The sequence below is a fragment of the Saccopteryx leptura genome, chromosome 4 (genome assembly GCF_036850995.1).
Source record: "Saccopteryx leptura isolate mSacLep1 chromosome 4, mSacLep1_pri_phased_curated, whole genome shotgun sequence".
NCBI classification, from domain to species: domain Eukaryota; kingdom Metazoa; phylum Chordata; class Mammalia; order Chiroptera; family Emballonuridae; genus Saccopteryx; species Saccopteryx leptura.
The window spans coordinates 221,607,102-221,620,728 of NC_089506.1; the positions used below are offsets into that span (position 1 = coordinate 221,607,102).

The 13,627-nt window shown below is 56.2% G+C and overlaps 1 protein-coding gene across 1 annotated transcript in view; it reads right to left on the reverse strand.

Annotated features, from left to right (window-relative positions):
* SCNN1B (sodium channel epithelial 1 subunit beta) overlaps nt 1-12,115 on the reverse strand; it is a 53,636-nt gene extending 41,521 nt beyond the window's left edge. The window contains exon 1 of the mRNA XM_066383414.1: nt 11,988-12,115. The gene's annotated coding sequence lies outside the window, so the exon portion shown is untranslated. The remainder of the gene's footprint in view (nt 1-11,987) is intronic.
* Nucleotides 12,116-13,627: the final 1,512 nt, after the last annotated feature.

Sequence of the window (13,627 nt, forward strand, 5' to 3'; positions counted from 1 at the left end):
CACACAATCTCCGACATTTCAGTGGCACCTGATTACGCAAAAGTTATGTTGACAAGTCCGATCAAGTACTGCCTGGATGTGGCTCCGGGCCACAGGCTTCAGACGGGGCCCCGGATCCTTCAGTGGCCTCGGCACGGATTTCAGGGAGCCCCGCACCGCACCTCCCTGGGTAGGGATGTCACCGACCTTTAACAGGTGGTGACCGTTTTACGACTGGGCGGGCCCCCTGCTCAGAGCTTCACCTGCAGCATTTCATTCCCTTCTCCCAGTAACGGCCAGAGAGGAAGGACTAGAACACGCCCATGGGGATTATTATAATGCCTATTTTTTAGATGAGGAAAGTTGAGGCACAGAGAGGTCAGGTGGTTTGCCCCAAGTCACACAGGAAGAGTAGGAGCGCAGAATTGAACCCGTGTCTGTCTGACTCCAGGGCCCGCTCTTATGACCACTTGGCTATATTGTCTCTCAGTAATCTCTGTCAAGGACCATGTGTCATCCATCACAATCCCCGGTCACCGCAATGGCCGGGCACAACCTTCTCAAGAACTGGCCTTGGACGGCAAGGCATTCATTGGGTCTTGACTGACATCCAGACGCTGCTCTAACCTTCTGTGCCATGAACTGCAGCCGGCCGCGGGGCACCCAAAAGAGATTCTGTCCCCTCTCCAGGAAGAAGGGGGCTCCCAGAGCTGCCCCACACGGCCGTGGAGGCCACGCACTACACAACCCTAGGGGGCACCCTTCACAACGTGTTCTGTGGGAGTGCCGTCCCCGGAGCTGGACCCACTCAGGGGTGTGCGGCAGCCCTGGAGGCTGCAGGGGGGAGACTCGGGGCACCTGGCGGAGCACTGACCTCAGACGCACATCCTCACAAAGGGGGAGGGGCCCAGAGGCAGCGGCACCACGATGGTGGCAGTCTGGGCTGGCTGGCAGCTTTGGAGGACCGTTTCGGTCAGCGGCCGGGGGTGGCTGGCTCTGGCTGGAACCTCCTCTATCCGTGTGGAAGAGGGTCCTGCTCCCTGATCTCTCCCAGACCGGGCAGGTCGTAGCTCCCGCTCTGAACTCTCAGTCCTGTTCCAGGTGAGAGCTGCCCTCCTCCACCCTCCACCCCCCGGCTTCTTAGGGAGAAAGAAGGACCCATGAGTGGTCTCTCCAGTCCTGCCACCGAGCTGCCCCGGGCTGGCCTCACTGCTGTTCTCGTGTTAGCTGGGCAGCGCCTGCCCTCAACAGTCAGAGCCGCTGGGATCTCCAAACAGATGCCCCAAGCTCTCCTTTATTTATTTATTTAGCAGGACAGACAGACAGAAAAGGAGAGAGATGAGAAGCATCAACCTGTAGCTGTGTCACTTTAGTCGCTCATTGATTGCTTCTCATACCTGCATTGATGAGGGGGGGGTGTGCTCCAGCCAAGCCAGTGACCCCCCTGCTCCAGCCAGCGACCTCTGGGATCAACCAGCAGTCATGAGGTCATGTCGATAATCCCACACTCAAGTCGGCCACCCTGCGCTCAAACAGGTGAGCCTGCGCTCGAGCTGGCGACCTCGGGGTTTCGAACCTGGGTCCTCAGGACACCAGATCGACTCTCTGTCCTCTGTGCCACCGCCTGGCCAGGCAGATCCCAAGCTCTCCTCTGAACTGCTGCTCCCCTTGCCGGAGTGTTCTCCCGTGTTCGACTGCTTTTACGGTTTGAGTGCTTTACATGCGCCCGCTCGTGCGACCCTCATCACCGCCCTGTGAGGCAAGAACTGTAATCAGCCCCATTTTACAGACAGGACTCAGAGGCACAGAGAAGTCAGGTAACTTGCCCAAAGTCATACAGCTAGAAAGTGTCAGAACTGAGAATCACATTTGGGTCTTCAGACTTTACAATCTTTCTAGGGGGATGGATGTGTAAGGTCTTCTGAGTCTCTTTTCCCACCTGCAGGTTCATCCTTGGGTCTGGGAAGTCATGTGGGTGTCCGTGATATTGCTACTAGTGGTGATGGCGATGGTGGCGATGATGGTGGCGAGGATGATGATGATGATGATGGTGACGATGGTGGGGAGGGTGATGGTGAGGGTGATGATGATGGTGATGGTGGTGATGGTGGTGATGGTGATGGTGGGGAGGGTGATGATGATGGTGATGGTGATGATGGTGGGGAGGGTGATGATGATGATGATGATGGTGATGATGGTGGGGAGGGTGAAGGTGGGGGTGATGATGGTGGTGATGATGATGGTGATGATGGTGGGGAGGGTGATGGTGATGATGGTGATGGTGGTGATGATGATGATGGTGATGATGGTGATGGTGGGGAGGGTGATGATGAAGATGATGGTGATGATGATGATGATGGTGAGGGTGATGATGATGGTGAGGGTGATGATGATGGTGAGGGTGATGATGATGATGATGGTGATGATGGTGATGGTGGTGATGATGATGATGGTGATGATGGTGATGGTGGGGAGGGTGATGATGAAGATGATGGTGATGATGATGATGAGGGTGAGGGTGATGATGGTGGGGAGGGTGGTGGGGAGGGTGATGATGGTGATGATGGTGGGGAGGATGATGATGAAGATGATGGTGATGATGGTGGTGAGGGTGATGGTAAGGGTGATAATAGTGATGGTGATAATAGTGATGATAATGATTATGGTTTTTTTTGGTTTTTTTCTTATTCATCTTAGAGAGGCAGGGGACAGAAAGACGGAGAGAGAGAGAGAGAGAGAGAGAGAGAGAGAAGGGGGAGAGGAGCAGGAAGCATCAATTCCCATATGTGCCTTGACCAAGCAAGTCCATGGTTTTGAACCGGCAACCTCAGTGGTCCAGGTTGATGCTTTATCCACTGCGCCACCAGAGGCCAGGCGATCATATTCCTACCTGATAGGGTCCTTGTGCAGATTAAATGAAATAACTCAGATAAAACATTGCTCACTGAGCCTGTTCGATAGCTAGCACTCTGTTAGTGTTGGCTCAGCGGGGCTCCCTGAGGCCCGGGCCCCAGAGTGGGCTCCACTGCACTGGAGTCGATGAGGCAAACCTTCCCCCTTGAGCACTAGGTGAAGGGCGTGAACCAGAGACAAGGAAGGGAAACGGGGGATGTTTTCCCCCCACGACTCCTCCTGCTCCCTGCTCAGTCTCCATCTCCTGCTGGCCCTGAAATGCAGCCAGCCCGTTCCGGGCCTGGGGCCCAGGCTGTGTGGACGGCCATCTCGCAGTCTCTCGGGGAGGCTGAGGGCTGAGATGTGGTGTCCAGGAAGGTGAGGGGCTGCCGCCCGCAGCCACGTGCCAGCTGGGTTCCGGCCTGGCCTGGTCGTTAGGGGCGATCAGGACCTTCACCCATACAGCGACTGCGGGCGGACCCCGAGAGCGTGAACAGCTGACACCTTCCATGTGTGGATACGGGCGGACGAGTCCTGTCCTGGAGGAAAGCGTCCCCCTCCCCTCCACTGTCACCTCCCAGAGGCCACCTGGCACCCGAGAGGCGGGGGCAGCAGCGTGGGTTCTGTGGTCACACGGCTCGGGTTAAGATCCCAGCCCCACCGTTCGCGAGCTCCGAATGACCTTGGCAAGCTCCTGGCCCTCTCTGAACCCGTCCTCTTATCTGCAGCATGCAGACAATGGTGCTGGCTGTTCCCCTGGACTGCTGGGGGGTACAGGGAGATCACTCCGTGCGACAGCCCCGCTTCTCCCCGTGCTGGGGGGGTGCTCTCCCGGTTCCCGTCTGCAGTCCACAGCCGGGGCTCAGAGGTGCCCTGTCCCGCACACTCACACAGAGCTGAGTGAGCCCCAGCCTGTCTGACTCCCCGACTCTCTCCATTGTTAACACAAACTGGAATCAGGAATTACAGCATCTGGAGCAGGGGTCCCCAAACTTTTTACACAGGGGGCCAGTTCACTGTCCCTCAGACCGTTGGAGGGCCGGACTATAAAAGAACTATGAACAAATCCCTATGTACACTACACATATCTTATTTTAAAGTAAAAAAACAAAATGGGAATGAATACAATATTTAAAATAGAGAACAAGTAAATTTAAATCAACAAACTGACCAGTATTTCAATGGGAACTATGCTCCTCTCACTGACCACCAATGAAAGAGGTGCCCCTTCCGGGTGTGCGGTGGGGGGCCGAATAAATGGCCTCAGGGGGCCGTACTTTGGGGACCCCTGATCTGGAGGATTTAAACCCCTAAACCTCTGCGGCCATGCTTTGAGGACCCAAACTGTCCGGCCCGGTAAATGGCCCCGTCTTCCATTAGGGAGCACTGACCCCGAGCCAGGCACACTTCTAAACATTTTTACACCCCCCTGGCCCCCACCCAACCAACGCCAAAGGTCCAGAGCCTCAGACCCCGAAGGCAGTCTGTGGCCTCTCTCGCTGACCAAACTCCCCCAAAGCCTCTCTCCAAATTCTCTTCGCTCCTGTGCAGAGCACCGAGAAAGCACAGAGGTGATCCGTCCTACGTTGGGGGTGGAGCCCTTCAACCAGGAAAATCAACCGAGTCCACACACTGACACAGGCCGGGTTTCGGACTCCGCTTGGGGTGGGGGGAGCTCATTCTGGGAGGTCACAGCCCAGCCCCTGCCTGAGGCCCCAGGTCAGACGCAGCTGCTGAAGGGAGGGGGCACACAGCTGCCTGGGCCTCAGCCCTCCGTCCAGACCACAGCTCAGGAGTGAGCTCTCCGGCACCTCAGGAGGAAGCCAGGCTGCCTGCACTGGCCCGGAAGTCTGCACGTCAGGGGGTCAGGGGCACCGGACTCCCCAGCCTCCAAATCCTCAGCCAGAGAGGCGCAGGGGAGGAGGAGAAAGCGTGGGTCTGGATTCACGTTGTTACGATGCCTGAGTGGCCTCCTGAAGGCCTGAACACCCCGGCAGAGAGCCTCAGTCCCTCACTGACCCTCCCACCAGCCGGGCACCCCTTCCCTTCCTTCAGCTCCCTGCCAGCACACCCACTCCGGGAAGCCCTCCAGGTTCAGCCCGCCCCACGACTACGTCTTGGCTAAAACACTTGAATTACTGTAAAAAATAAATTTCTTTTAAAAAAAATTGCTAAGACTTTTAGGCTTATTTCCAGTTAACTTAACACATTTGTGTTTAGGGCTCCCTGTGTGGCCAGGCGCTGTTCTAAGCACTTGACAGGTTACTCTGTATCAGACCCGTAAGGAGGTGAGAATTTGTATCACAGAAGCAGCAGGGAGGTTAAGTAATTTGCGGGGAGGTTAAATAATTTGCGTAAGGTCACGCAGCTAATGAGGGACAGAGCCAGGATTCAAATCACTCTGTAGGTCAGAGGGGTGGGGAGTGGGGGGAGGGCGGGTGGGGGCCCAACAAGGGGGGGGGCAACTGCCACACCTTCTGTGTATTCTCAATAGCCAAAAGGATTTTGTCTGCCACTACATTTTGTAGTTGACGTGACGGAAACACATAACCTTTTTAATGTTGTAAATACAACGTGATGTGAAAATGGAGACAATGAGTTCGCCAACGCCCTGGACACCAGCCCCACTTGAATCTGCTGGTCTTAATATTTGGTCCAGTGGCTATTCTAACCTCCCTCCTACCCCAGTCCTGACCTCCTAGAACCGTCCCACGGAGGCGGACAAAGTGACGGAGTTCTTGTAGGATTCCTGTGCGTCAGGCACTCTCTGACAGCCCCGTTTGCAGGAGGGAAGACTGAGGCTTACAGAAGTATACACACACTTGATCTTAGAAGTACACAGTGCTAAGAAGTGGCGGAACCAAGGACTAGAACCCAAACAATCTGACAGCAACCCCCTCCCTTTTTTTGGTTATCCCTAAATGTTTTCATCGTGGCAAAATATACAACCTAAAACTTACCATTTAAAGCATTTTTAAATGCACGGTTCAGTGGTCGTAGTATATTGACACTGTTGTGCAACCATCAGCACCATCCACACCGGAACTTTTTCGTCTTCCCGAACAGAAGGAAATGCTGTACCCATTAAACCCCGCCTCCCAATTCTCCCCTACCCTAGCCCCTGGGTAACCTCCACTCCACTCTGGTTCTCTGACTTTGCATAACCTAGGTCCCTCCTGTAAGTGGGATCGCACAATAGTTGTTCTTTTGTGATCAGAGGACTCTCTTTAAAACGGTTCATTTTTTTGCCCTGGCTGGATAGCTTATTTGGTGGGAGCATCGTCCCGAAGTGCAGGGGTTGCTGGTTCAGTCCCCAGTCAGGGCACACACAGGAACAGATGGATGTTTCTCTCTCTCCCTCTTTCTCTCTCTTTCCCCTCCTGTCTGGCTAACACCAATCAATAAAAAAATTAAAAAAAAATCCTTTTAAATATTATTGATTTTAGAAAGAGAGAGAGAGAGAGAGAGAGAAACATCAGTTTGTTGTTCCACTTATTTATGCATTCATTGGCTGATGCTTGCATGTGCCCTGACTGGGGATTGAACCCGTAACCTTGGCGTAATCAGGACAACACTCGAACCAACTGAGCTACCCGGCCAAGGCCCGGATTTAATCCATTCTTTATTTGAAAACATAACACGTAATTTGGGTCACAGTCCAAGGGAGGATTAGCCTTATCTCCACATTTATGCTTGTTTGGCATAAGGCAAAAGAAAAGATGCCTGGTGAGACGATATAATTTTGACACGGTTAGCATACAAATGAAAACCGTATGCTCGAGGGTACCGACCTGTCTGCAGCCCAAAGTCACCTGCCTCCTCACTTAAGGTCATTACCTTCCCTCCCCAAAGTCAACCAGGGTCACCAGCTTCCAGGGTGTCCCCTAGCCGTTAACGTGCGTATGCAAATATATACGTCCTATGCGCCTATGCGGGCCTTTTCCAACACGCCACACAGATGGCCGAGTACCGCCCCCTGTTCTCTGCCCACACAGATGGCCGAGTACCGCCCCCTGTTCTCTGCTCTCACAGCACATCCGGGAGACGATGGTACGTCCATTCATAAAGAGCTACAGCTTCCTTTCTTTCCCTTTTATTTAGTGATGGGGGGGGGGACAGAGAGACAGACTCCTGCATGCGCCCCCACCTGCATCCACCCGGAGACACAGAGAGCATCTCTCACAACAAGCTCTTTATGGGGGGTGACGAGTCCTCAGTTGCCTGGGACATCTTTTATCCTGAACCAGCCCCCTCCGAGAGCGAACTCTTGCCCCAGGCCCGCCAGGTGGGCAGACTAGGGGCCACCAGACTAGGAAGGAGAGTGACTTCTAAAGCGTGAAAACCCGCAACTGAGACTCCGCTGGGTCCTGGGGGGACCCTCCTGTCCGTAAAGGAATGGTTTGTCCAGCCTCCAGAGCCGACAGGGATGTGCCTTGTCTCAGGACATCCCCTCAGGCCGTGGTCTTTGCTGAGGACAGAATTCCGGTGGGTACACGTCTAGGGAGGTACACGTCGGTGGCTGGAGGAAGTCTCGTTTGAAGTCCTCTAGGCCAGCGACTGGAACATTTTTGTGAGCACAAGACTCACCTGGAGGGCTGGTTAAAGGACACTGCCCGGGTGGGTGTCTCGGGGTGAGTCTGAGAATCTGCATTTCTTGAGACTGGGTGACTGCGTGGGCCGGGTCACTCGCTCTGTGTCCCCGGGCCCCCACTCCGAGGCTGGGCAGTGGTGTGAGTCAGGCTGAGAGGCGGCATTCCAATCTAAATGACAAGAGCAACGGCTCCGTGCTGGACTCTCCCCTCTCGTCCCCACGGCACAGCTCCCCGGTAGCTGTCGCTGGTCCCCTCTCCACGTCACAGTGAGAAAGCCGAGGCTCAGAGACGGTCCCTGGGCTTTAGAATCAGACGGATTCGGGTCCGACCCCGGCTCGGCCACCGGCTCACAGGGCAAGGGACACCCCTCCCTGCGTCTGACTCGTAACTGGGGGTGACCAGACCCCATTCCCAGGGGCATATGAGGACTGCAGGGGCAGTGGTTATGAGAGCGCCTACACACAGCAGGGGCACAGGAAATGGGGGTCCCTGTTCCTGCCGCCAGCCCCAGCTCGGTCCCCAGGTCCCCTTCCGTCTCCCCGGACTCATCTCCCTGCCTCTCGTCCCTTCCTAAACTCGCTTCACTCCGTCCCGCCCCTGGGCCTTTGTCAAGGGTGTTTTCTCAGTGTAAAAATGCCTTTCCTCAGAAACTCCTATTCATCCTTCAAAAGCCACTTGAGAAGTCCCCTCCTCTTTGTCTCTGTCCTTGAAATGCTGTCCTCTTTCTGTCCGGGCAGAGAGAAAATTTTTGGTGTTGTAGCCTCTCACCTGTGTGTGTGCTGCCGAGGTCAGCGCTGCGGCCACTGGGCTGGAGGAGGGGGAGCTCAAAGGGTGACATTCCCACTCCTCCCCTCCCCCCTTCTCTTCTGTTTCTACAGCACTTTATACAGAGTACAATTTGGGGTAGAAATTACAGTTTGGAGCCGGATCGGTGGTGGCGCAGTGGATAGAGCATTGCCCTGGATGCTGACGTTTCAGGTTCGAAACTCCGGGGTCGCCGGCTTGAGCGTGGGATCATAGACATGACCCCGTGGTCGCTGGCTTGAGCCCAAAGGTCACTGGCTTGAAGCCCAAGGTTGCTGGCTTGAGTAAGAGGTCACTTGCTCATCTGCAGCCCCCCTGGTCAAGGCACATATGAGAAAGCAATCAATGAACAGCTAAAGTGATGCAACTACGAGTTGATGCTTCTCATCTCTCTCTCCCTTCCTGTCTGTCTGCCTCTCTCTCTCACTAAAAAAAAATAAAATAAAAAAGAAATTGCAATCTGGAGTACAAATCACCAGGCCGGGAACACCACCATTATCAGCATTAGCATCAACACGAGGGTGGTGTTGACCATGAACCAGGCACTGCTCAAAGGGTTCCAGGCTGTTGACTCATTTAATGCCTAAAACAGCTCTTTGAGACTTGCCACTTAATACCCATGTGTTACATATAAACAAACCAAGTCACAAAAATACTAAGTGACTTGCTTTAGACCACACAACGTCTCTGAGTTGGAGCTGGGATGTAGGAGCTGGCAGCGGTGTCTGTCTGTGTTGCTAACCTTGACATTAAGCTGCTCTTTAAGAATGAGGGTGCCTGGACCTGGTTGGTGGCTCAGCGGATGGAGCACTGGCCTGATGTGTGGACGTCCCTGGTTTGATTCCCGGTCAGGAAACACAGGAGAAGCGGCCATCTGCTTCTCTCCTCCTCCCTCTCCCCTTTCTCTCCCTCTTCCCTTCCCTCAGCCAGTAGCTTGATTGGTTCGAGTGTGGCTGTGTGCTCAGTTGGTCCAAGCGTGTCAGCCTCAGGTGCTGGAAATGGCTTGGTACTCGAGCATCGGCCTCAGACAGGGTTGCCGGGTAGATCCCAGTTGAAATGCATGTGGGAGTCTATATATCTCCCCTCCTCTTACTTAAAAAAAAAAATGAGGGTGCCTGCCCCATCCAGGGGGTGCTGCGTGCTGGGCCGGGAGCTGTCATCTTTTCTGATCCTCTTTTCTCAAGAAACATGGAATTTTATGTGACATCTCCCACTTTTTAAATCTTGGGAGTAAGCTAAAGGTTTTAAAGGAGCAGAGGCCTCATAAAAGCTGCCCACAGGTCTCCTTGGTGACGTCTGCTATTTCCTGTCTCTCACAGGTGGGACCTAGGCTGACGGTTTCTGCAGCTTCCCTCAGGGCCGGATGCACAGTAGGCCCTTTGTAGGCGCCCTGACACGTCTGAAGCCTGCTGAGAGCTGGGCTTGGCTCGCAACAAGCGAAAACCTCACCCTCAGTCCCGCTCAGCACGTAGGGTTCTCTGCCTGCACCTGGGGTGCGGGTGAGGCCCCAGAGGGTGGCTCTGAGCATCGCTTCGACCTCCAGAGCCATCTCCAGGGTCTGCTCCGTCCAGGACGGAGTTTCCTGCTCACCTAGTGCTGAGAATGTTCGGCACGCTGTGTTTTCTCATCCCACCGACCCACGGGGCAGTTTGGGGGGAGGGGGTTGCCATTATCATCACCTCATGTCACAGCTGAGAAAACCGGGGTGCAGGCGGAGGAAGGGAATTGCCCCTGACCCCCAACCCCAGCTGGGGAGCGGTGGAGGAGCTGGGCTTGTGTTCCAAACATCTCTGATTCCAGCTGCTTCTCCAACCAGCTGTTTGTCATCAGGCATCCCAGCCAGTGTTTGACAGTCCCGGCTACACATTCCCGGACGAGCAGCCCCCTCCTGACACAGCCTGGACCCCGTACGTCTGCGGTATACCCACAGGACCCGGGGGCTCCTGTCTGTCAGCCGTGGTTCCTAGCTCCTCTGTCTCCCACGGGAAGGTGGGCATAGTGCGGGGGGCTTCCAGAGAGAAGCCCTGGCCGCAGTCGCTTATGGGCACTCTGCCCACTGGGTCCTGGACAGGCAGACCGCAGCTGGACAGAGGGGGTGTTGTGTTTGTCCTTACGTACAGCAGGACAGAGATGCGTGTGCGTGCGCCTGTGCGTGTGTGTGTATGTGTGTGTGTGTTGGCAGGGGTACATATATGTGTAGGTACAATTGCGATGAAGAGACTTTGTCCCCCAAATTCAGATCCTGCGGAGTTAGTTTAGGACAAAGAGCGGAGAACGCTTACTGAACCCAGAGGCAGCAGTTTATAGCAACGACGGAAACAAAAACCCAGTCCTCCCCCATTTTTTTTTATTATTTTTTTTACCTAAAGACCCGTCCGGAGGCCTAGCCAGGGTGGAAACCCATTCCGCAGCTAGCACACATAACTAAGCGAGGTTTACATGCAGCAACACGGGTCACTCTCGAGGAAATGAGAACTCCGGGGAGGGGGGCCACGGTGCCCATGACATGGAGGCGTTTTCTGCCTTTTCTGTCCTCCAGGCACTACCACGCAGGTCACCTACTTTCTGTGGGTGTAGGGAAGGTCGCAGGCGTCCCCAAACTACGGCCCGCGGGCTGCAATGCGGCCCCCTGAGGCCATTTATCCAGCCCCCACTGCACTTCTGGAAGGGGCACCTCTTCATTGGTGGTCAGTGAGAGGACCACTGTATTTGGCAGCCCTCCAATGGTCTGAGGGACAGTGAACTGGCCCCCTGTGTAAAAAGTTTGGAGACCCCTGGTAGGGGAACACTCCGGAATTATGGAGGTAGTTACCTTTGGGGGGCAGGGCGGGAGGAAGGTCATAAACAAAGGAGGAAGAATAGGTCCCCGCATTCCTCATGGAATTACACAGTTGGGGGGGTAGGAAGGCTGGGTCACTCTTGGATGTCACATGGTCAGGGCCACAGGGATGCCTAGGTCTGGGGGAAGAAAACGTCACACAGCCCCCGCCCCCAGGGCTCCCCGGTGGAGATGGGGTGGGGGTGCTGTGGTGCTTTATATAGATGGGAGAAGCTCTTCCTCCCTAAACTTCCCCATGCCTCAGTTTCCCCACTACGATACAGGGGAAGGTCCCAGCTCCTTGCTGCACACCCTCTGTCCCCAACTTGCCCCCTCCACCCCCAGCAAGCCAAAGCAATATGACATTCTCTGGACACATCCCCTCTGGGGGAAGACAGGAAGGGGTTCCCATCTGACTTCCTCCCCAGCACCCCAAGGAAGGACACTCAGAAAATACACCCACAGTCCCTCTGAGGCGGGCGCACCGGGGGGCTCTGGGGCGGGACTCCCAGGTTCACGTCCGGATGACCTGGGATCCAGGGACGCTTCTCAGCCCCCTGACCCTCGGGAGGTCCCCCTCGGCGCCAGGGTTAAGAAGGCCGCCAACAGGGATGCTGTGTGGGCGAAGTCAGTGAATCACAACAAAGTGCTTCGCGGCGCCCAGCGAAGTCCGCGCTCCCAAGTGTCGCGGCTGTCACCCTCCCGAACGACGCGTCCCCCGCCCCACGCTCCGGGGCTCTTCCCACCCGGCAGGACTCCTGCGCCCCGAGCCCGGGTCCCCGCGGCGCCTGAGCGTCCGGCTGAGAAACTGAGGTCGGGACAGCGGAGGGCGCGAGCCGCGGGCGCGCAGGGGCCGGCGCCGGCCAGGGCCACTCCTGCGCTCGCCCGGGGTCGTGTCATACCTGCTTCCCGCGGCGGCTCGCAGGGGCCGGGACGCGCGAGCTGGCGACGGCGGCGGAGTCTCTGTGGAGTTGGGCTGGAGCGCGCGGCAGGGGCGGAGGGAGCGGGCGCAGGGGCGGGGAAGCCGGGACGCCGCGGGCGGGGCTTGGTGGCTCCCGAGGCCGGGCCACCGGCCCCTGCTCGGCTCCGCTGTCGCCCCCCTGGGCCCCTCCTCCTTCGCCTCACCCTCACCAAGCTCCAGGCCCGCACGCTCACTTACCCACACGCCGCATCCATGCGCACCCCGCCCCCCGTACGCACCGCGCCCCCACCACCGCGCACCGCGCCCCCAACACACCGCACCATACCACCAACGCACACACATCCCCATTTTCCCGTCGCACACCCACACGTGCCACAGCTATGCACACAGTGACCTCTTGTCCGTGCGTCCCCTAGACTGACCACTATCTCCCACGCTACCCCGAGACTCATCCCAGGCCACCTACAACACTCCAACCTACCTGACAGTATACTTGATCGCACACACCTGTGGGATTGCAGGCCCATCACATACCCCCCCCCCCCACCACAGGCACAGATTGTCCCCTGGGACACGTGGGGATTTCGGGGGAACCCGCTCCTGCAGCCGATTTCCCCAGAAATGTCCCTGTGCCTACCCCCCCCCCCCCCAGATGTCTGACTTCTGCCTTCCCTAGCACAGTCCCTTTCCCTCGGCCTCAGCCTCCCCTCCGAGGTCACCCCCAGATCCCTGTCACCCCCGCCCACCCCTCCGAGGTCACCCCCAGATCCCTGTCACCCCCGCCCACCCCTCCGAGGTCACCCCCAGATCCCTGTCACCCCCGCCCACCCCTCAACCCCCAAGGCCCCACCTCTGCATTAGGAATTCAAACACCTACCTGGGGCTTGGCCTCTGGCTTCCCCCCAGGGACGTCACTGCGCCCCAGGTGCAGCCCCTGCCTACTGCTAAGCCTTCCCTTTCCCCGGTCACATGGCCTCCCTTCCCTCTCTCCTTCTCATCGGGTCAAGTTTCCAAGGACTAGCATTTCAGCCACTTTCTTGCCAATATCTGTAACCCATGCGTTTTCATGTCCCACGTGCAGGCAAACCCCAGGTGTCGGTCTTCTCCATCCCTGCGGTTTGAGAGACGGCGCCTTCTCACTTGCTGCTGGAACAGATGACCACCAAGGGACTGGCTTACAACACACACATTTACTATCTTACGGCTCTGAGGTCAGATGTCTGACACTAAAATCGACAAGTGGCAGGAAGGACGTCTGGAAGACTGTAGGGTAGGGTAGGATCTACTTCTTTGCCTTTTTTTCCAGCTTCTATAGATCCTGCCTGCATTCCTTGGCTTGTGGCCCCTTCTTCTATCTTCACAGCGAGCAATGCCAGGCAATGTTATCTCTCTGTTTCTCTTTCTCCTGCCTCCCTCTTCCACTTCTAAAGACCCCGTGAGGGCACTGGACCTCCCCAGGTAACCCAGATCATCTCTCCATTTCTAGGTTAACTAATAACCAAATTAATTCTCTCTGCAATTTTAATCCCCCTTCTTGCCACGTAACCTAACATATTGACAGGTTCTGGGAAATGAAGACATAGACATTTGAGGGGGTGGAGGTGGTGGTGGGGTCATTAT